Here is a 25,543-nt window from a genome sequence, read left to right as displayed (position 1 = left end):
AGTTGGACCCGCAAGACTCACCTTGAACAGGGACGTCTGCGCAACGAACAACTGCTTCCGCATGACCCACCATGCTCAGAGAAGACCTTACGCGCAGTACGCCAGCTGTACCCGCAGGGAAAGCCTCCCAATGGTGAAGTACCCCGCCTGTTCCCGCAGTTGCGGATACAAGCCATCAGGGAAGGCTACCCGCACTGATAGCAAGGCTACACGCACAAGGCGCTAACTCTTGCTACTTCAGTAGTCACCTGAAGGAATGAGCAAGGCGGGAATACTCCCGGCCAAACGAGCCAGTACGTATGCTTCTGGAAGATCTTTTGTACTATACCTACCAAGGTATGGGCAAAACAGACGATCTGACCAGAACAGCCCATGAACCAATCACAGGGTGACAGCTCACCGACAACAGTACGAGGAGGAGCACCCTCTAGTACTGTTTGTCACTATTAGCCGCTGCCTACTCACCAACCCTTACTATGGGACGTGCGCAGCCTACAGTTGGTGGAACAGTGCATAGCCGGCAGTAAAGGAACAGCATACAGCCGACCTTGTCACTGTCGGCCGCAGCCTATCCACCAACCAGCATGGCTTGTGCGTAGCCCATTGTTGGTAGAACAGGAATACTATTCAGCCGGCTGTACCTTCTAGGAAACCTACCTTCGGCTATAAATACTCCAACACCTTGGAATGGTAAGGACATCATCTGATATCTCATTATCTTATCTTCTCTAGCAATCTCTTAATATACACTTATATTCAGAGCAATCTAGTCTGATTCTCACGCCGGAGGGTGGTCACAAGGAGGAACCCCCCCTTCTCAGTGACGAGCTTACGGTGTCTATTTTGCAGGTCACCTGAAGAACAACTTTCTTTGCTGGACCTCATCCTCGTGGGAAACATTACTTAACCCCCAGATTATCCGTAATCTGCCCAGGGTCACTTAGTGTTTCTTCACCACACTTCCACCTTAGGGTCCTTATCTCTATAACTCCTACCTCACAATACCCTTGATGTTTTTTATCACCTATACCAGTCTTTTTGAATTCAGTGGACTACATCTCATTTATGTCCCCATCGCTCTATGCAAATGATCCTAAATGCATCACAGAATTGCTTTTGACGACTTTGTGCAATTCTAATGTCGTTTACTCTTTCCAATAATTTTATAGTATAACTTAGCAACTTAATACCCTTAGAGTTCCAACGACATTGGGCATCTTTTCCTTGTTATTACAGAGGGGAACTACGAAACTAGTCTTTCACTAATATGGCATTTTTTCGATTTTAAAGATAATATTAAACAAATTATTTAACCACTAAACTTCTTCCTCTCTCATAACACTCACACCTTCATGAGTATGTTGTCTAGGACAACTATCTTAGCCCTTTCCACCATTTTAAGGGGTTGTTTGTTTGGGTCTGAATGAAATCATTCAGAGGTCAGGGTCTGATTCGGTCTGATCCAGATTATTTGGTTGACTTACACACCACATCTTAATGGTTCAGCACCCCTCTAATGGTTCAGCTCCAAAATGTTACTGAATTGTTCAGTGTACACACATTCCCTTTACGCTAATATACATTTCCCCTCTCATTCTTTGTTGTTGTTTTTCACCAAGCTTCACACTGTCGACCGCCACCAAATATCCACAACTGTCGCATGTCGTCGAACACCACTGTCGCACGTCATCAACCACCACATATCAACCACCGTCGCACGCTGTCAACGATATGAGATCATATGAAGGTTTCTTTATTTCTCTGGCGATGAAGAAACGAAGCAATTCTTTTTTAATTAGGTATAACAATTATAATATGAAGGAGGAGGTGATGGACAACCTAGTATTTGATGGATTGCATCAAGCATTGGTATTTGATGTGTGTTAACTCTTTTTAAACGGCAATTTGATTTTTATTAATAAAAGAACATTAAATTTTTTTATATCATTTTACAAGTTTATTTTTATTATTTTTAATTTAGACTAAATTTTAATAAATCTTCTATTATACTATTACTATTTGATATTGTTCTAATTATATAATATGGGTTGGATCGATAAAAAGAATTTATATACACTGTTAAATTTATTTAATGTAGTGTATTTTATTATTTATTAATATTATCCTAAAGTTTATAATTCTTAGATTGCTAAAAAGAAGTTTTATAGGCCGTCGAATATTCGGAAGATTGCATGTTCAAATCGACTATTTACTAATAGTTCATATGGGTAAAATGGTCATTCTGCACAGTTATTCAGATATCCAACCAAACAACATTTATTCGTTGCGGCTTAATTATTATCAATGTTATCAAATACAACGGGTCTAATGTTATCAAATACAGCGCTTTCTTAATATCAACAAATACATCGGTTTGTATATAAACAACACACTTATCAAATACGTCGGCCAGTCCTACAATCTACAATTAACAAATACAACGTCTACAGCAGAATATTTAAACCAATATATTATAAAGCAGTAACCAAAATTCATACATCAGTAACCATATGATGTTTCTACATCAAGAAAACAATCCATAACCAAAACATTAAACATCATTAACCATCTAATGTTTCTACATAGTTCATAGTTCAACATTGTGATCACAAACAAGAGCAGCTTTGGTGAGACCATATGAACCGGTAAGAATTGCTAATAGCTGAATCAATGAAGACACTTCTATCCTTGAATGAATGTAAAATCCCAACCATAACTACACAAAATGAAAGTTAAAAAAAAAAGAGAAACATTTTTAACATTAATACTTAAAAATAATAAAAGCTTAAAGTTAAACTTTAAATAACTGACCTGATGTGGAGCCCATTATATACCTATTCCTGAAAATAAAAATAGAAACATGAACATACTTTATTAACACTATAATCAACTCAAAAATAAACCATTACATATGTTAATAAAAGCTTACATAAATGAAGTTCACTTTGACTTTTGAAAGTCAAATGTTACATTTTTTTATCTTCCAAATTACACATAAATTCTCAATCTTTTCCTTCGTTATATACAAATTACACATAAATTCTCAATCTTTTCTTTTGTTAAATATAAATGTACCAAAGACAACTACTATACTAATAATATTGATTGCGAACAAATAAAGAATAAAGAAAGAAGCTTACCCTTTCATGCTCAAAACCTTGACAAAAGTATAGCCAAAATCAATCGAGGTTAATAGTTTCATAAATTTCTCTAATGTATCTTCAGCAAATTGGTCAATTTCATATTGACTTAGGGCCCTTGTAGTATGCATTATCTAAAATAGACAAAAGTTAGCTTATTATTAGTATAGAAGAGAGAGAATGTGTGTGTGTGTGTATGTGATAGAAGTTTATAAAATATACTCACGATTTCTCTTTGCAACGAATTACAATATCATGCATGGCCTTCATTACATAGTATCCACATTCCCACCCGTCAGATAGTTGATGCCACTAAAAACATTGAATTAACAAATAGTTATTTAAATAAAATATAGAAAGAAACAAATACCACAAGAAAGATAAATCGTAAACATACATCAACCATTTTCCATTTAATGCTCTCTCCCGTAGCCTTTTCAATTAATTTAGTAATATAGTAAGACTCAACATTTTTCCCTTTTTTAATTGAGTCAATAATGTATCCATAGAATTTATGATTTTTGGGATTGTGAAAGATCACAATTAACGTCCAATGACCCCCGCATAAATAAAAGTTTTGATGAAAAATCATGTTTTAGTATTAAAATAAATGAACAAAACAAGATCATTAACAAATAAAAAGTATAGTGCCCGGCAAAATACGATTCCATAAAATAGCGTCAATCCTTATGATGATTCATGATCTTTTTAATATAATCGATGACATAGTTACCATTACTATGGCAGACACCAAATTAGATTATCCAGGGATTGAAGTATGGTGTTTTATGTCCTTTGATTGCAAATAAAAACCTGAAATTAAAAAAAGGAAAAAATTTTATGTAAGGTTAATACCACTCATTTATCAAAAAAATAATTATAATTGACAAAATGAAAAAATCAAACTTACATAGTATACCAACTCATAACACTCAATTCTACCCAATCATTGGCACAGAATTGCATCATTGACTCTACTTCAACATCCTCAGTATAACTTTCCATATACATCCCACTAGGTGAAGTGATTTTTTTTAGATGTCTTGGTTAGATAAATTCATCAACTTTTCTACTACCCATATATTTTTGGAGTTCTTGACTTTGTCATTTCCAAAAGTGTAGCCATTCTTTTAAAACAAGGCACAACATCATTATCTTCAGGATCCGACACATTTTCAGTGGCTTTAGAATGAGAAACAAACTCACTAGCTTCATGGTCAAAAATAGCCTCACTAGCTTTAGAATCAGAAAGAGACTTAGTAGCTTTAGGATTAATAACATGCTCATGAGTCATTTATATCGGGCACTCCTTAGTCAACTACAATAACAAGTAACATTAACAGACCATATATACTATATTAAAATACATATAAGAAGGGCAAAACAGTCATTTGACCAAAACTCTTAAAAATAAGAGTTTTACAACACTTATAACACAGTGTGCAAGCCATAAAGCCTTGAATCCCCTTCCAAAACACCTGCCTTCTGTTGATCAACCCTGATCCAATTAAAAATTTAAACCAAACATCCTTCTTTTTTTTCTGTATCTCATCTGAGGCGAAAATTCAAATGCACTCTCTTTCTAGATAAAAGGTAAAGTAGATCTAGAGAAGAAATTGATAGGCTAATTCTATGTCGGGAGGTTGACGACAACTGGTAAAATACCGGCGAGGTAAGCAATCGCGATGGTGGTTCTGGCATTACATGGTGATATAATTAATAGTATCCAGGCGAAAAACCCGATGAGGCTGAGAGTTAAATAGGCACGTTGCAAGTCATCCCTCTCATGTAATCTTTTGTTGTCTATGTATGATGATTTTTAGCCCTAAATTGCTAGATCTCATCCGTTTTGTTGGAAGTCCTGAAAAGTTTATTGCTAGGGTTTCAAGTACCGAGAGAGTTTATAATCCACACTGCTTTAGAAGTTTAAAAATGAGGTTAGGGCTATTGGTTATTTTCATTTATTTATACATTATAATAATATGAATAAATTGTGCTAGATTGCGGATGTAATGGAGATTGCTCATGTCTTAAAACAGCAAATGGAAGGTAAGACTTCTAAAACATATATGGCCATTATAACATGTGATTTAAACATTTGATAAAAACTAAATTATTAGTTTTTTTGTGGTAAAGACAAGAGGAGTTAATGTACTTAATTATTGAAGAGGTATGCACCCGCCTTAACATCGAGCGGGGCGGGTCAACCCACAAAATATAGACAAGAGGCTTGAAATCAAGACGTCATGAAGGCACAAAGCCAAAACCTATGCGCATGGCGCATATCACATATGCTCACGCATATCACATATGCTCACGCGTATCACATGCTCACGCACCATATATGCTCACGCATATCACATCTGCGCGTGGCGCATCTGCGCGTGGCGCATATCACATGCTCACGCATATCACATCTGCGCGTGGCGCATCTGCGCGTGGCGCATATCACATATGCTCACGCATATTACATATGCTTGCGCATATCACATCTGCGCATGAAACATCTGCGCGTGAGAATAAAGAGAAGACCTCGCGCATCCTCAGGATAGGCGCATATCACACATGCACATAATCAACCTCGTCCTTATCCAAATCAGGATAAGGACAACCCTGATTGTGCTCATCAAACAACCTTCCAGAAGGTATCCTTTAAGGAATAAAGAATATGCTGATGTTGACAGCTGCCAATGAAAGGTGGACAACTCAGCAAAACCCATGTGCTACCACGTGATTGCACATGGGTCAGGTGAAATACCTTGGTCAGAGAATAATCAATGAAAAAGCACCAGGTGTCCTAAGGACACGTGGCGCGAAGCAATAGGAGGAGGCCAAAAAGGCCCTAATGGGATCTGAGCCCAATCATTGGAAACCCTAGCACTATAAATACCACACCACCTCCACAAGGGGAGGTAAGCAAGAAAATACACTCTAAATCCTTACTCACTCTCAGATTATTATTATCTTCTCCTACAATCTCTTATTCTCACACCGGAGGGTTACCCCAAAGAGGACCCCTCTGTCCCTTTCTGAGGGGTAAGTTCACGGTGCTGCTCGTTTTGTAGGTGGAAGAATTCATACTCCGGAGAACCATCGGTGATATAGCATACTCATACCCGAGGAAAGTTGATCGTCTACCAGTGAGCCGATCCACGTTTCTTCATTGGCGCCATCACCTGTTACAACGGCAACAAAACCACTATCTCATCAGTTCTCTCTGAAAATCTTCACCATGGTTTCTGGTGTTCGAAACAGCGATCAAGTTCTGGAGGATAATGAGCTTGAGGATGTTAATGAGGGACAGCAGTTTCTGAGGGTGCCGCGTGATTCTGCGCGCACCACCAGTAACCATCCCTTCATCACAACTCCTCATAGCCAGACTGAAACTCCTCCAGACGATCTCACGTTCCAAAATCTGACTGGTGCAAAACAAAAAGGACCAATGGGTCCAGAAGTTGAAACCAATGACCCTAAAGAATGGCTCATAAACGAACAACGACGTTTAATGGACAAATACAATGAGCTGGTCAAACACAAAAAGTTAGCCGACTTAACACAAAGGCTCGCATTTGATAAGCAAACCATTCAATGAACAACAAAAAGGGCGCGCGCGCCGGAAGATGGTCACTCTGTTCACACTGAACACGCTGATTTTAGTGATGAAGAAGTGCACAGCATGAGGAAGACGCGAGATACTCATGCCGGAGGCTCACAGCTCCGCGCGCACATGAACATAGCGCCTGGAGCCAAAGCCGATATGGATCTATACACACCGTACAACCCACCGGTGAGAGGGCAAGTGGACGTAACCACACCATACAGGTCAGCCATCTTGGTGAAGCATTCAAAATTCACTGAGCGCATCGCGAAGGCTCCCATTCAACATAAAACCAAGATGCCAAGTGGTTTCGGCAAATACGATGGCACAACAGATCCAGACGATTTTTACAAGGTTTTTACAACACTGGAAACCTAGAAAGCTGGACGATGCCAACATGGTGTCACATGTTTGCTCGCTGCCTCACGGGCGCGGCGCGTGTCTGGTTCGAAAGCTTGCCGACTGGACAAATCGATGGGTTCGAAGAGCTATTGGAGAAGTTCCAGGCTCACTTTGTACAGCAGCGCAGACACACGCGCGACCCCGATGACATCATGCACTGCGTACGCAGGAATGATGAAACCATTGAAGACTACATAACCCGTTTCAATCAAGAATCTCTTGCAATTGGGGGTATCACTGAGCAACTCTTGCGCGTGGCCTTTATACAAGGTGCGCGCAGTGATCAACTCCGCAGAGCTCTCGTGAGCAGAGATGGCATGCCAACCACTTGGGCTAAGCTAATGGAAGCATCGCGAGTCTTCGCGCGAAATGAAAAACAAATTGCCCAAGATAGAGCAAGAGATAGAGGGCATCAAACATAAGCACCACGCAACAATGAACGGAGGGGCAAACAAAACTCCGTATGGTCCAGGTTGCAACAAACCAGCTATTCTCCCGCAGAAAAGCAAGCGCAACCAAGTTCACCCCAGCCCCAAAAAGACATTCGTAATCGCGGAGAGGGTGACAAGAGGGAAGGCGGCAGAGAGCCTAACAGACCTCTACCAAGAATATGGACTCCCCTCACCAAAACGCCTTCGCAAGTGTTAAGCACGGAGAATGTCCAGTTTAAAAGCCCCAAGCCATTACTCCATAAGGGACCACCAAACAGTGGCAAGTATTGTGAGTTTCACAAGTCCACAGGGCACAACACCGATGCATGCCACCATTTGAAGGATGCGATTGAAAGAGATGTGAAATCAGGCAAGTTGGCACACCTGGTGAAAAACCCAAGACCAGAGAATGAACAACCAGATGGAGCCTCAGCCAGCAAAAAGTTCAAAAGAATCTGTGTAGCCGAGGGAGGAAGGCAAGGGCAAAGATCGAAAAAGAGAAGCGCGCAAGTCCTAGGAGATTGGCGCGAGCAACAGGTAATCTTCCCAAGAATCAGAGGAGGCCCGTCTATCAGCAGTCCTCTAGTCATCACTACACACATTGCTCATTATGAGGTGTCAAAAGTCCTGGTGGACACCGGAAGTGAATCAGACATCATGTATGAGCAATGTTTCAGAAAGTTGGATCCAGCAGACCAAGCAAGGCTTGAAATTGTGAATGCACCAATCTCGGGTGTCTCAAATGAAATTATTCACCCCCTAGGTCAGATACAATTTGAACTAACTATGGGGGATGAGAAACACAAGCGAGGTGAAATTGTCAACTTCTTGGTCTTGCCCACCACTTCATGCCATAATATGATCTTGGGTAGAGGGACGATTGCCCAATTCAATGCCATACCGTCACCAGCGCACGGCGCGTTGGGGTTCCCAACACCAACAGGTGTAACATTTGTATACCGAGATCATTTGTGCGCAGTGACAAGTATACCGCGGGAAGGGAGAATGAAACTTCCAATGGCAAACAACGCGCCAGAGGAATGGATTCTCAACCCAAAATTCCCAGAGCAAACAATCACAATTGGAGCTACGATATCAGACGACACAAGGTTGAGAATGAAAAGATTGCTCACAACGTATATGTCGGTCTTCGCGTGGCAATATTCTGATATGACTGGGGTTCCGCGAGACCTGGCGCAACATTCTCTCAACACGTTCAAGTCTGTAGAGCCAATTGCTCAAAAGAAGAGAGTCATGGGGGATGAGAAGGCAAAGGCCATGAATGAGCAAGTAGAAGATCTACTGCGCGCAAATATCATCCGCCCAATACGATACCAAACATGGGTAGCCAATCCTGTGATGGTAAAGAAGAGCAACGGGTCATGGAGGATGTGCATTGATTTCAAGGACCTCAACAAAGCATGTCCAAAAGATTGTTACCCCCTCCCAAACATTGACGCGAAGGTGGACTCTGTGGCGCCATTTAAGCTCAAATGTTTCCTGGACGCCTATAAGGGCTATCACCAAATTCAAATGGCACCACAAGATGAGGACAAGACTGCCTTCAGAACTGACAAGGGTGTTTTCTGTTACACAAAAATGCCCTTTGGTTTGAAGAATGCAGGAGCCACTTACCAAAGACTCATGGATGCGGTTTTCAACGAGCAAATTGGAAGAAACTTAGAAGTCTACGTGGATGATTTGGTGATTAAAAGCAGGGAGGAAAAACAAATGCTCAAAGACATCGAAGAAACCCTTTGGCGCCTAAAGGAAGTAAACATGAAGCTCAACCCGAGCAAATGCACATTCGGCGTAGAAGAAGGGAAATTTCTTGGTGTAATGGTCACCAAGGATGGTTTCAAGGTGAACCCAGAAAAGGTGGAGGCTATCCTTGACATGCCCTCACCATCCACCATGAAGGAAGTTCAAAAGTTGAATGGTAGATTGGTATCAATTAACAGGTTCCTAGCGAACCATGCAAGCAAATCTACCCCATTCGTCAACACATTGAGAAATTGCCTAAAGAAAAGCCAATTCAAGTGGACGCCCGAGGCCAAGCAAGCTTTCAGTGAGATAAAAGAATGTCTGATAAATCTGCCTGCGCTCACAGCTCCACTTCCCGGTGAAACTTTAACGTTGTACCTGTCAGCAGGAGAGCGCGCCATTGGCGCAGTGTTGTTGGTGGATCGCAAGGGAATCCAAACACCAATCTATAATGTGAGTCGGGTGCTGACAGATCCTGAGACGCGCTACTCCATCATGGAAAAGTTAGTTTTATCACTAACACACGCGTCGCGCAAGCTTCATAGATATTTCAATGGTCATCCCATTGAAGTCCTGACTGATTACAACATCCAGCAAGTCTTGCGGCGTCCCGCGCTCTCAGGAAGGCTGACAAAATGTGCGCTGGAATTAGGAGAGCACACGATCGCCTATAAGCCTCGTCCAGCAATCAAGGGACAAGTCTTAGCCGATTTCATCGCAGAAATCCGTGAAGGAAAAATTGAAGAGGCTCAGCACGAGATAGACCCTCCGCAAGCAAATAATGAAGAAAATGTTTGGAGATTATTCACTGATGGAGCTTCAAACAACGAAGGGTCTGGCGCAGGCCTCAAACTGGTGGATCCAAAAAATCATGAGTATACTTACGCAATCAGGTTGGATTTCAAGAGCACCAACAATGAAGCTGAGTATGAAGCCCTGCTGGCTGGTCTGCGCATCGCGCACAAGTTCGGAATTAAAAAGCTAGAGGCCCATGTTGATTCATACTTGGTAGCAGCACAGGTCAATGGCCTTTATGATGCCAAGGAGAACACTATGCCTCTGTATTTAGAGCAGGCGAAGAAACTCACCGAGCAATTTGACTTCTTCAGAATCATACATATTCCGCGCAGTGAAAACAAGTCTGCCGACGCGCTGAGCAAGATGGCATCAACTAGCTTCGATCACTTTGGCAAAGATGTCAGGGTGGAAGTAATGAGCAACCCGTCGGTGGGAGCGAAGTCTGTCCTTGTAATTCATACGACACCTTCATCATGGATAACTCCATTAATGGAATTCTTGAAGGAGGGAAAGGTACCGGACGATCGCGCACAGGCGAGGAAGATAAGACACAAGTCGCAGAACTACGAACTGCTTGATGGTACGTTATATCGACGCTCTTATCTTGGACCGCTCATGAAATGCCTAGATGCCGAGGAGGCAAGCTATGTGATCAGAGAGATACACGAAGGAATCTGTGGAATACATGCTGGCCCGCGCATGGTGGTTGCCAAGGCAATGAACGCATGTTACTATTGGCCAGGCATGTACTTGGACGCGTTAAAAGAGATCCAAAAATGCAAAGCGTGTCAGAGCTATGCGCCAAACACCATGCGGCCAAAAAACAACTTGATTCCAGTGACCTCCGCATGGCCTTTCCACAAATGGGCAATCGATATTGTGGGTCCCTTACCACAAGCGCAGGGGCGAGTAAAGTTTTTGGTAGTGGCAGTAGACTATTTCACAAAATGGGTTGAAGCCAAGCCACTAGCAAAAATCACGGCCGAGGCAAGGAAGCAATTTATCTGGAGCCACATCATATGCCGTTTTGGCCTGCCAATGGAAATTGTGAGCGACAATGGCAAACAATTCACTGACAGGAAGATAATCAGTTGGCTCAAAGAATTGTGCATCAACCAAGTCTTCACTTCAGTATACCACCCTCAAGGGAATGGCCAAGTGGAGCGCGCGAACCAAAGCTTGCTGAATGGGCTGAAGAAAAGGTTGGAGGGAGAATCCCATTCATGGGTTGAGGAGCTACCTAATGTCCTGTGGGCGCACAGGACATTAAGGAAAACCAGCAATGGCGAATCCCCGTTCAGCCTAACCTATGGAACGGAAGCTATGATTCCAGCAGAAATTGGATGCTCATCCCATAGAGTGCTCATGATGAGTAAGATAGATAACGAGCGCGAAAGGAGGTTGGATCTCAACTTACTTGAAGGGCGCAGAGAGGCGGCTATCATCAGTGAAGCCAAATACAAGAAAAAACTAGAAAAATATTACAATCAGCGCGTAAAAGAATGCCACTTCAAGAAGAATGATTTTGTCCTTCAGAACAATGAAGCTAGCCGCGCGATACCCTCGGGAAAGATGTCCCCCAATTGGGAGGGACCTTATCAAGTCTCGGAAGAATTGGGAAAAGGCGCATACGCTTTAAAAGATTTGAATGGAAAGAAGATCCCACGCGCATGGAACGCAGCACAGCTTAGAAAATGTTTCATGTAAAAATTGTCAAGTTTGTAATTAAGGCTTTTTAAGCCATTATGAATAATGATACGCGCTATTTTCTCTTAATGTGTGTTCTATTACCTTTTGCATACATGTTTCACACTTCCCTTTATTAATTTTGAGCAATATGACAACATTGTATTGACATCAAAAACTAAAAATAAAACGAAGTAAAACATACATGTGCGAGCTCCAAGCTCAAACGCGTTAACGAGTCTTAACTCTAAAACGTCAGGGCCTTAGCCCAATAATATGAGCCTTAGCTCAGGGCCTTAGCCCAATAATATGAGCCTTAGCTCAAATTACTCACAACATCCATCCTACATGCTGCGCAGCTAGACCATAGAAATACCTAAGCACAGCTAAGGCAAAGCACATGCCAAAACATAGTTGTTAAGGTCTCAGGTCGAGGTCGCGCATGGGATTGTAATGGATATCAGAGTAACACATACTGACACGTAAAGGCTAAAAAACTCATTCATAATTCCCTATAACAAATGCGCGATAACGTCGCGCAAAAAAGGAATAATGAAACACCAAGGCACGTGTCAGCATAGTCAGGATATTGCAAAATCACTTGAAATATGACAAGGATTAAGTAAAATAATTTCCTTACAACCTTGTTCAAACTTCAACGTGCAAGCATATCTTATATTAAACAAGCAAACACATGCAATATAAAGAGATGAATTGGGAATGCACAAGATGCGAATAAGGAAAAAATAAAATTTCATTCCAAAACATAGAAGTTTACAAATTTACAAAATGATGAGATAAAAACTACAAACAAAAAAAAAACATGAAGGGCTTCTCAAGTCTCTATATCAACATCAGCCTCTTCATTGTCCTCATCATTACCCCCTCCCTCAGCATCTGGCGCAGCCCGCTCCTCGCATCTCCAAACTTACCATAATCAAGCTGTTCGTCTTGAATGGAGTCGTCTTCTATCACGATAGTGTCAGGAGCGGGTCCTTTGGCCACGCCAGAGCCGCTAGCAGAGGCAGCATTGCCCGCGCCATCATCGCTGCCACCAGCCCCTTCACACTCGTCAAGTAATTTCTTTAGCGCGCCGAGATCGGGCTGGTCAGCAAGCGAGGCTATCTGCAAGTCATAAGGAAAAGTATGAGTACAAAAGACTAGGAAAATAAGTCAAGGTAAACTCATTAAGGTTAAAATACCTGCTCAAGGATGGGAATGGGAGTATTCAAATACTTCTCCCCCACCTCGGCCATGTCAGCGCAGACAACGTCGAGCTGATAAGGGTAGTCGGATGGGTTCTTCTTCAGCATGCTATATTCACAGCCATCCTTAAACCCCTCAGCTCGACCCACCAAGCGCGACGCAGCGTTGCAATCCATCACAAGGGTCTGAAACTCGTCTGAGTATTTCATCGCATAAGCGCAACGAGTCATACCCTGTGAGACTAGCCATTGGCGATCCTGCGCGAGGGAGGAAACAGACGTCTCAAGAGCAGGAATCTGAGAGTTTAACAACTCAACAGTTTCCTTGGTCTGTTTTAGCTCTTCTCTGTCGGACGCTGCTGCCGCCAAGGCCTCATTCCTTTCCGCTCGCGCAGCATCGAGCTCTTCTTGGCCAGACGTTGCTGCCGCCAGGGCTTCATCCTTCTCTGCCCGCCCGGCCTCAAGCTCTTTCTTCAGGCACGCAACCTCACTCTCTAATAAAGATTTGTCAGTGATAGCCTGCACAAGAGTTTGATCACGCGCCTCTGCCTCTAGCTCCAAATCGCGCGCTCGCCGCGCGTACATGGCTGCATCCGCCTCTGCCGCCTGCAGCTTCTCCCGCGCAGCCTGCAGCTCATGCCCGCGCTTCACAAAGGCAGCGTTGGCACTTGCTCGATTCTCGCTGAGCTCTGCTTGGAGTTTCTCAGCTCTCTCTCGAGCGTCAGAAAGATTCCAAGCAGAAACCTTAGCCTCTTGCTTGGCCTCCACAAGAGCATCACGCACTTTTATATAATCATTGCGAAGCTCTTGGGAGGCAGCAAAGAACGCAGACCCAGCAAAAAGATGGTCGTTGAGCAAGTCCACGCGGGCGCGGTCCTCCTGAAACCTCCTTTCAGCTGGAGGCACAGAGTGAGCCCAGAAGTCTTCACACACGCCCATGGATTGAAATGAGCTATCCTCAGTAATATTCCATCTCGGGCGGTATATGTGATCGGCTTCCTGCAAACACAAAGCAACGTTTTAGTCATCTAAACACTAATATGGAAGTCCGCACAGCGGAGCAAAACGAACTTATACCTGCGGAGAGCAAGCAGAAAAGTCAGCGCCAGCCCCACGAGAAGGCTGCGCCACGAAATCTCGTGGCGCTACAGGGCTTGCGGGGCCGCCATCGGAGTCTTCAAAATTGACCTCCTCATCATCCTCTGTAACAAGTCTTTTCTCCTGCGACTTTGAAAAATCAAAACCAGTCTCGCGAGGAGGGCTGCGCGCAGGAGGAGGTGAGGGAGGTCTCGACGCTGCGAGATCAGCGCGTAAAATAGTCTCCTGCTCCTTAGTAATCCCAATAAGAGGAGATTCAGTGCTTGTCGGAGCAGGAGCAGAGCTAACGGCGTCGGCGCCGGCGCCAGCAGTGCCGCCAGCAGCTTGTGTGCCAGCTATAATTCCTATGAAAAAACCAACAAAGAGAAATGATTCATGACTTGATCTAAAAGAAAAAAGTCAGAAAATCAAAGCGCAATATATACCTTGGCGCACCGCCGTCCGCGAGTTGAACATCGCCATGAAGTCCATTTTCCCCCTTTTCGAGGGTAAAACAGGGGACTTCAAAGCAACCTTCGGCGCAGCCTCGGTACCTTGCTGCGCTTGAGGTTGATCCACCAAGGTCGCCGGCTCTACAAACATTTGAGCGAGCAAAGATTCATTAATAATTCTATCGGAATCACGCTCATAAAACTACAAAATATAAACAAAGTATACCTGTTGGAGAAGAGGAAACAGCAGGCGCAGCGCCGCTTCCCTTGTCTGCCGCGCGAAGAGATGAGGTGGCGGCACCATACCTCGTGTGGACAGGAGGACTGCCCACACCTCGAGGCAAAGAAGACAAGGAAAACTTGGAGGTAAACTCCTTGGTTTTCTCAAGTCCCTTCGCTTGAGTAGGAGGATCCTGAGCAACAGGGGCATCATTTTTCTTCTGTTTTTTACTGGCCCCTGCGCCAGTTTTGCCTTTAGCTTTGCGCTTGAGTTGTGGCGCCTCAGCTTCTTCCTCCACCTCTTCTTCCGCGAGCTCCAGCTCATAGTTCTCGAGCGCATCTACAATACGTGCAACAGAAATGTTAACCAAATTTGGTATTCTAAAGGCATAAGCATAAGTACAAAGGCTTACCAGGCGCATCGCTGTCAAAGCAAAATCCCAAATCAACAAGGATGAACATATCATCGAAGCGATCGGGGAAACCAACTTCCCCAGCGCCCAGCGCGACAGAGCCACCCTCCATATACTCATCATAGGCGGCGTGGACGTATTCCTTGCTGACTGCATAATACAAGACAAATGATATCAGCAAAACGAATTATATTCGCGCAGAAATAATGCAATGAGCTAATAACTCACATAAGCCATCAACTTGGATAACAGGCTCAGTCGCGCTGTCGGTCCACCTCCTGCTCATACCAACCCCCGCCAGCGCCTCCTCGCAAATATTCTTGGCGGGGGATGGTTCAGCAGTCAACTTATTAACCCATGCGCCAGTTGGGTTTTTAAGAACATTCTCATCCGCGGGCGCAGAAGTGATCGCGCGCATGGTCATGCGGATGGGAACCACACCAACCTTAATATAAAAAAATTTCTCAGACCAGTCATGAAGGCTTTTGAAGGAAACAGTGCAGCACTTGACCTTCTGACTGCGAGGAATGAATGAGAACCAAGAATCTTGGATTTTTGGCTTATAAAAATATTGAAAGTGCCGAGGGGTGGGCTCCTCGCGCTGAGCTTTGCACATGAACTCAAAATGAGTCATGCGCACAAGTCCAAAAGGATGGACTTGGGATATGTGAATCCCATGAAATTGAAGCAGCGCACCCATAAACCTTGTCATCGGGAGACGAAGTTTACAGTGAGTGAAAAAATGGCAGTATAAGGAGATATAGCCGGTGGGCGGATCTGCCGCCGTTTGCCCGGCCGCCGGGAGCATACAGCCGTACTCAGGGAGAAAACCCTGAGAGGCGATGAGACTGTCGAAATCAGACTGTTTCAGTTTGCAGGGAATCTCATTCCATCTTTTCACTGTTTTGCCCTTCCCCACCTCCTCCGACGAGGCCTCGGCAGCCCGTTTTCCCTTGCCGGTCTTCTTCAAAGTGGACATGACTAATGATTTTACACGGCGTTTGCTGGGGGAAATTGTGGTGTCTGGGTTATCAGACATACAACTGTGAATCAAATAGCGGTTACTTCAAGAACGGAAATCTGGAAGCAAAAGACAGGCTCTTAATCGGAATGAAAATGGAAGGAAGGAAAAAGCTCTGAAATAACAATGAAGATGAAGAATAACAACTCAAAAGGCTTGCTTTTATAGGCCCAGGAGAGAGAAAGAAACAGGTACTGATCAGAGTTCACGCGCCCCCACTCGCAGGTGCAGGCCAACACGAGCGCGACACGTGTTCCTGACACTGTGTGAGGGGACATGAAAGGGAACGAAACAGGTACTGATCAGAGTTCACGCGCCCCCACTCGCAGGTGCAGGCCAACACGAGCGCGACACGTGTTCCTGACACTGTGTGAGGGGACATGAAAGGCAACTGTAGCACCTCGAGCACACGAAAAGTCTGACACATGTCTCCATCTTTGACGCATGTCAGCACCAACCAACCACGTACATGGACGATTCATTTCAACCAAAAGGATAGAATTTCGCGCAACGATGAGAAATAAAAAAGAAAGGACAAACCCTATTAAAAGAGCAAACTATTAAGTCTAATATCTATCTTCCCTCGCTCGCGCGAGACAAGACACACATTAGACTGGGAGGGCTTGAAGAGGTATGCACCCGCCTTAACATCGAGCGGGGCGGGTCAACCCACAAAATATAGACAAGAGGCTTGAAATCAAGACGTCATGAAGGCACAAAGCCAAAACCTATGCGCATGGCGCATATCACATATGCTCACGCATATCACATATGCTCACGCATCACATATGCTCACGCATCACATATGCTCACGCGTATCACATGCTCACGCACCATATATGCTCACGCATATCACATCTGCGCGTGGCGCATCTGCGCGTGGCGCATATCACATGCTCACGCATCATATATGCTCACGCATATCACATCTGCGCGTATGCTCACGCATATTACATATGCTTGCGCATATCACATCTGCGCATGAAACATCTGCGCGTGAGAATAAAGAGAAGACCTCGCGCATCCTCAGGATAGGCGCATATCACACATGCACATAATCAACCTCGTCCTTATCCAAATCAGGATAAGGACAACCCTGATTGTGCTCATCAAACAACCTTCCAGAAGGTATCCTTTAAGGAATAAAGAATATGCTGATGTTGACAGCTGCCAATGAAAGGTGGACTACTCAGCAAAGCCCATGTGCTACCACGTGATTGCACATGGGTCAGGTGAAATACCTTGGTCAGAGAATAATCAATGAAAAAGCACCAGGTGTCCTAAGGACACGTGGCGCGAAGCAATAGGAGGAGGCCAAAAAGGCCCTAATGGGATCTGAGCCCAATCATTGGAAACCCTAGCACTATAAATACCACACCACCTCCACAAGGGGAGGTAAGCAAGAAAATACACTCTAAATCCTTACTCACTCTCAGATTATTATTATCTTCTCCTACAATCTCTTATTCTCACACCGGAGGGTTACCCCAAAGAGGACCCCTCTGTCCCTTTCTGAGGGTAAGTTCACGGTGCTGCTCGTTTTGTAGGTGGAAGAATTCATACTCCGGAGAACCATCGGTGATATAGCATACTCATACCCGAGGAAAGTTGATCGTCTACCAGTGAGCCGATCCACGTTTCTTCAATTATTAATGACATCCTTTTTCGGCAGGTACCATAACCTTTTGTTATAGTTTTTCAAGTTTTGTAGTTGATTATTGTATTGATATTAGTGTTGTCATTGGATGCAAGTAGAACATATAGCCGAATACATTTTCTGTATATTGATTATTGTGATTTCAACACTTGGTAGGATGTATCTCTAATAGGGGATGCAGAAAAGTATCTCATCCTCTGGGAAGGTCCGTTACAGTTTGCTGTTGCAAAGATTGTAGTGAAAAAGGGAGTAAAATGTATAGAAAAATTTGATGGCTAAATATCTGATTTATGGTTTGTGTTCTAAGTTCTTTAGTTTTATTTACTTTTTTTTATGTTCTATGATGTTCTAGATTTGGGATTTGGATTTAATATGTTGCAGATGTTATGAAACTGTGGTATGTGCGTGTTGATACACTTCCTGTGATGCATGAACTTCATAGACGGATGATTTGATGAATTCTTCCAGCAAAGTGAAGAATCAAGCCAGTTTAGAAATGAGAAGAATGAAGCAGATATGTTCTGATTATTCAGCTATTGATTTAGATACACTTAAATCCATGGCACAAGATATTAATCAGGTTTGTTAACATGTTACTTGTACTAAACATGCATCTTTCTTTTAAGATCTTTGATATAATGCTATTAATTAATGATATAATTCTTGAAATTATTATTCTTATTCAAGTCAGTGCAATCTTCTTCTTTTTTACATACGAAGTTATTGGATTTTCAGAGGGTGCGATTGGTTGCCCAAAATGTGATTATTTACCTTATAATCTATAAGTCAACTAAACAAAAATGATAATACTAAGTTAATTATAAGGTTTTTACATGCATGTTGGAGCAAAAATTATATAAAATAAAAAACTTGATACCAACATTAAGCTGGATCAAAATCTTTATTCTAGCTTGGTGAAATGGATAAACTGACTAAAGGGTTACAAATTATAGGATCTTCAATTGACGAGTATGTATATAATTATAGTTATTATATAAATGTTTAAAGAATATATATATATATATAAAGCTCGTTTAGGCTCGCGAATCGGTTTGGACTTGGACGAGAAGTTTGGGTATGAGCTCTTTTATGCTTGGCTCAATTTGATTTTTTAGTGGGCTGATTTCGAGTAGCTCACTGATATGTCGTATAAGGTATAGGTATATTGTTTTTATTTATATATTTACATTTTTGTTGGTATGACACAGTTTTTGATTGGCTTTTAAGTTCATCTTATTTTTTGGCGAGTCTATATGCATTCAACTTGTATCAGTAAACAAAACCAACATGAAAAAATAGAACCCGAAACGAAACCATAACCAATTAATTTGCTGAACAATTGATTAATTGGATTAAAAACCTTCACGAAATAAAAGAATTCTATTATTGCCCTTGTTCCTTTGAATCACATCTATGTACTGGTCTTCTTTAACTTTAAAAGTCAGCTGCAACTTTGACTTTCAAGTTTATTTGTGTGTTGATAATTGAAACTTGATCAACTTTAGTTTTTTTTATTATGTAAAACTGTTGTTTTAATGCTTTTCTTATATGGATAATGTTATTGTGCAAGAAGTTTAACATAATACGAGGCTATTTTTTAAATTTACATTTTTACATTTTTGTGAACAGACACATGATGGGAATGACACTGGGGGAGTATGAGATGGTTATTTGTTTTGGATAAAGATTTAGCAAAAATGCAGTTTATTTTAAACAAAAAGAGTGAAGAAGACATTTTTGTCAAATAAAGTTCACAAGTGTAAATTTTTAATTTTCTTTTGGTAATAGGCATCTGTGAACGACGACGATGTGTGAAGGAAGAGGCTGCCAGCAAATAACAGAAAGCTAAAAAGGTGAATTTTCTTTAAATACTCATTTCTGAAGTGGCCAAGTGGGTGGGTGGGAAAGTTGGGTATAAACTTAGTATGGTCAAAATTATTATCAAAATATTGACGAAGATTCATATATGTGCCACTTGTTTATGTTTCTTTTTTTTTATTTTATCTAAAATCGTATGTTCTTAACCAAAAAATATTTCTTATTTTAACCAATGGTTATTTGGGCTGAGGGTTCATTTGAAGTAGCCATTTTATCACCTTATGATTACTTTTTATCTTAACAAACGTCAGGTTCGTTTATGTTCATTCGTTATTATAAACGGCTACGTAGTTAATGCATTGAATAAGATTTAATATCCTACATTATTACAATAGTAATCTTAGTTTTTAAGATGATGAATTTAAAAGGGTGGTTCAGATTGAAAATACCCTTTAGGTGACTTAAACCACTTTCTTTTTAAGATTCTATTGTACATATTAAATAGTCTAGCACATTAATAATCTGAATTCATGTATTATCTATTTCTTCTATGAGTATATATATTTTATATTATTATTGTTAGATGAAAGTTTGTTAAATATACTAACAGACGAGTGAAAGATAATGTGGAAGAACGGGAAGTTTAACCGAAACAGTACCATGGTGAAAGATAATGTGGCTTTCATCAAGCTGCAAACGGTACAATTTAACTAGGATGCTGGATTTTGGGGAAAACTTATGGAGGGTATTTATCAGGCAATCTTTCCTCCCATCACAATCTTGTAGGTTATATCCACGACTATTGACCAGAACACGGTTTATTTTTATTAAGATGTGACGAGTGCTTAAAAAGATTCTTTTTTTCTAGATATTTAAACATTGATTTGTGCATTCTGCTTAAAACCATCATCACTGATTCTCTCTCTCTCTCTATCCACAGTGACAAGCTCAAGCTAGATTCCATATCTTCTGGTGCTTAAAGCAGTGGTAATCGAGGGTTCCGGTGATATAGAGACCTGCGGCGACGGTTGCAGAGGCGAAACCGACTTTTGACAGCTCAGACGAACGAACGGACATGCGACAGTGCAGGTTCAGATTTTGGTGTTAGTAAATTGGAATATGATAGGTTAATCAAGTTTTATATAATGTAAACTTTATACTATCCAAATACAGACCACATTTATGATGGGTTAATCAGATTTTGGATTTAAAAAAATGAAACTTTTTTTTTTGTTCTTCGAGTTTGTTTTCTCGGTTTAGGTTGTTCATTGTCAAATAAGTGACTTTTAAATGTTTATTTGATGCTGAATGAAAATAATTAATATTAAGCATATGAAAAGTTATATAATCTCATTTGTTTACATGTCCAACCTCCTTCCTTCCATGTTGCCTTTGGTTACATGTTGAGAATTGAGATACTCTATTTAATTTAAGAAAGACCATGCACTAAGTAGCATTAGATAATTATATGTTGGATAGCGATTAGAACAAGTTATAATTTTTTTTCTCAAAACCATATATTCTTATCCTATTCAGTTTTAATTATCTACCGTTAAGTTACACAAACAACCTCATGTAATTTACAGCTGGTGACACAAGTTTTTAGTATGATATCATAGCTCGCATCATAGCCGCTACGTGCGAGTTCCTTTCTCTTTTTTATAACTCGACATATTCGAAAGAACCCAATCGATACCGTAAAAAACATAACCGATATCAACCAATAGAAAACAAGTACGATGTTGTAGATTGTCGTTTCCGCCGCATCGCGCGGGCACCTACTAGTATATATATATATATATATTATAGAAAAATTTGATTACCAAATCCATAAAACTCCCTTGATCGTTTACTTCTTGAAATTCCATGTGTCCTTCATCAAGCAACATTCTCGAAAAGTTATTTTTATTTCAACTAAATAGGAATAAAAGAAAACAATTATCGGTGCTGGCACATAATACTCCAAATGATGGGGTGATTGTTGATGTTGGCTGACTGATTGTTGATGTAATCAATGTTTAAGAGCTATACATTATTAAAAATTATTAATATAACAATACATAAAGTAATATATGAATAGTTTTTATATAAATAATTATACCTTTAGTGCTTTTCTAGGCCACTGAATAAATTGTCCTTCTATACTCCTCAGGATCAATAACCTTTGAGTAAATCTTGTTAAAAAACAAGCAAAGTTTTGTGATTTTATATCGAATGTTCTCTGGTAATAATCCACGAATTGCAATAGGAATCATATGGGTCATCAAAACATGACAATCTTGAGATTTCATACCAAGTAGTTTACATTCTTTAGTTGACACCAACCTTTAATTGTTTGCAAAATAGCTAGATGGAACTTTAATATCATGTAAACACTTACAAAATTTTCTTTGTTCTTCTTTTGACATAGTAACATGCTCGCGGCAAATAAATACGATTGTTTCTCTCAACGGGGGCAAGCTCTTCACGTATACCCATTTCTTTCAAGTCTTTTCGGACTTCAATCCCATCTTTAGTTTTCCCGGGAATGTTTAATAATAAGCCTAATAAGCTATCACAAACATTTTTTTTCAATATGCATAACATCTAGGCAATGTCGAACCTGTAGACTTCTCCAATAAGGTAAATCCCAAAAAATTGATCTCTTTTTCCAAATTCCGACTTCTTTCTCAGTACGAGTTATTTTACCCAGAATAATATTTATATCTTTAACTCGTTCCCATGCATCAAAACTTCTCCTAACGTTATTCTTAGATAACGATGATGGATCAGAAGAAATCTTCGATGTCCCATATACACAATTTCATTGCAATTTTTTAACCGTATCGAACTTGTTTCATTTTCACATATTGGGCATGCTTTATACCCTTTCGTACTATATCCTGACAAATTTCCATATGCTGAAAATCACTTATGGTGCAAAAAATCATTGCTCTCAACCTAAAGTTCTCCTTTTTATAGGCATCATAAGCATTTACACCTGTATTCCATAGAGTTTTTATGTCATCAATCAAAGGCGATAAATACACATCAATGTCATTACCGGGTTGTTTTAGACCCTGAATTAACAACGACATCATTATGTATTTTTGTTTCATGCATAACCATGGTGGAAGATTATAGATGCACAAAAGAACTGGCCAAGTACTATGACGACTACAAATGGTTCCAAAACGATTTATACCGTCAGAATTAAGACCAAATCATATATTTCTAATCTCACCATCAAAATACTGAAATTTATAATTAATATTTCTCCACTGAGGTGAATCCGCCACATGCCTTAACTTTCCATCATTTTTACGCTCCTCGGCATGCCAACGCAATAATTTCGATTATTTAGCATTAGCAAATAAACGTTTAAGTCTTGCTATAATGGGGAAATACCATAATAATTTAGCCGGTGGTCCATTTTTCATAACATCGTCATCGTATTTGTCGATTTCATTTTTACACGTGTACCTTGATGCACCACATGTAACACATTTATGACTTTTCTCATACTCGTTTCTGAATAGCATACAATCATTTGGACATGCATGTATTCTTTTAACTTTCAATCCCATTGGACACATCAACTTTTTAGCTTGGTATAAGGAAACATGTAACTCATTGTCTTTCAGAAGCAAAGCATGCAAAAAGTCTGATAAACTTGTAAAACTTGTATCGCTCCATTGTAGTTTGCCTTTAAGTTAAATAGTTTCAACACGGCACCAAGTTTAGAAAAGTTCTCACAACCTGCATATACTGGTTTTTCTGAATCAACAAATACTTGTAGTTTTTCTTGATCATTATGATCAATATTATTTTCCAAATCATCGAGCATGTCCTTTAAATTATCATTATTCTCATTTAAATGGTCGTCTTCACCATCTAAAATCTCATTATTCTCATCACCATCTAAATTCTCATTATCATCATCACAATCTGAAATCTCATTATCATCATCACCAACTGAATTTTCATTACGATCATCATCATCATAATCATCACCATCATCTGAATTCTCATTATCATCATCACAAATATAAGGATCATTCTTTCTCTCATTATTATTACCAACAAAATTAGTCGACGTTGTGCTACGATTAGCAATTGATTCCCCATGTTTTAACCAACAAGTATAATTATACATAAAGTAATTTGTAATCAAATGATGCTGGATAACTTTTACTTCCTCAAATTCGGTAAAATTTTTGCATTCCATACATGGACACGGAATGGATTCATTTCCTTTTGTCACATGGTCATCTTCAGCAATCTTAAGAAAACTTTGCATGCCGCTCAAATAGTTAGGGTGAAAATGTCCGATATTGTACATCCAATGACTACGGTCCATCTGAAAATTTACATAAACAAAAAACAGTTACAAATACACATATATTATTTACAACCAAACACTAGACTTTTTGGACCGGGTCAAAAACATAATAATATACCATATCAAGGTGGTTTGGTTGCGGAGTAAAAATTACATTTTGATTAAATTCCCATAGAAACAATATTTGGTTTCCATGAATGAATTGCATTTGGAATTAAATCCTCATCCATTCTATTGGATTTCAACAATCATATTCCTCCATACAAGTGAAGGAATTAATGTTTAAAAATAACCGTAAAATTAGTGAAACCACAAACAATTTGAAATTCCAAAGAGATTCAAATGGTTTGAAAAATTAAAATTGAACAACAATAAATCGGTTAGAAAATTTTAAAAAAAGAAAAAAAAACAATTAATTCAATTTTTCATTACAATACAAATAAAAAATAAACTAAGATCATAAATCATAAACAGAAAAAAAAGGACGGACAATTTTAAGATAAAAATAGAATAATGATTGTTTGTTTTATCCATCTCTTATAAGTATTCATATATGAGATTTGCATAATTACATAATAATAAAACACAAAACAAATAAAGTCTTATCTCTTGTTTTTGAAATATTGGCGTTCCCATAGGGGAAAGCAGAGAGAAGGGGGCTATGCCAGCTGTTTGTGTTTGATGATGACTCATAAAACCCTAACAAGAATTGAATACAAATAAAACACCCAAACTTAAACCGGTTTAAAAATTAGTATCGAACTATCTATATAACTAGGTTAGGAACCTGTGTATTACACGGGTTGGACAATAAAAACGGTATAATTGATAAATCTTTTTAAATACGTTATATGATTAAACTTACGTATTACATATAATAATGAAAAATGAAAAGTTCATAAATCACTAAAATTACAAATAAGTTGCGAGTTTTATATATACAAATAAATTGATATAGTTTTACTGAAACATTAACAAACCATACGTTGTATAGCAACAAAGCATATACAATTTTTTTATTTGAACTAATTGTTAGTTTTCTTAACCATTGATGAGGCCATCTGATGCCCAATTATTGCTTCTACTATTACATGCAATTCACAACAAAAAATAACCAAACTAAGCATGATTTAATACCTAACACTTGTCTCATTCATTTAGTTCGATTTTAACATTCATAATCAGTCAAATAGATCGAAAGAGAGAAAAAAAAAGGAAAGAAAGATTGGCTAAATTCATTTCAGCTCGATTTCAAAATAATAAGGCTTTTGTATTCATATATGACACCCATATTGTTAATCAAAATACTGGACAAGGAGTGTTCTGGTTCCAACCGGTCCATACGAAATTAGTCATTTTGACCTTCTACCTAACCCGCTTATGTTTTTGATCTTGTAAATAAGGTTTTTTTTTGTCTAAATAACCTAGAATAATCTGATCAATTGGTTTCTACCCAACTCACTAAATGTTTCTGACCATGTTTTTATCATGGTACATCCAAATTTGTCATTGACAAAGGGGATCTATTGCACGCAACTTGG

At 40.0% G+C, this 25,543-nt stretch overlaps 1 long non-coding RNA gene across 1 annotated transcript; it reads right to left on the bottom strand.

The window, feature by feature from the left end:
- Positions 1-2,354: 2,354 nt before the first annotated feature.
- LOC143597177 (uncharacterized) lies at positions 2,355-3,416 on the bottom strand. Its single transcript, XR_013146845.1, has 2 exons — positions 2,812-3,416; positions 2,355-2,716 (listed from the first exon to the last, which is right to left on the bottom strand). It is a non-coding gene; the product is annotated as an uncharacterized LOC143597177 (long non-coding RNA).
- Positions 3,417-25,543: the final 22,127 nt, after the last annotated feature.

Source organism: Bidens hawaiensis, unplaced genomic scaffold (assembly GCF_021521415.1).
Source record: "Bidens hawaiensis isolate Kalapana, Puna unplaced genomic scaffold, B.hawaiensis_p1.1 tig00047699_1, whole genome shotgun sequence".
In the NCBI taxonomy this organism is placed as follows: Eukaryota; Viridiplantae; Streptophyta; class Magnoliopsida; order Asterales; family Asteraceae; genus Bidens; species Bidens hawaiensis.
Note: the sequence above shows the minus strand (reverse complement) of the source record. Positions and strands in the feature narration are given on the sequence as shown.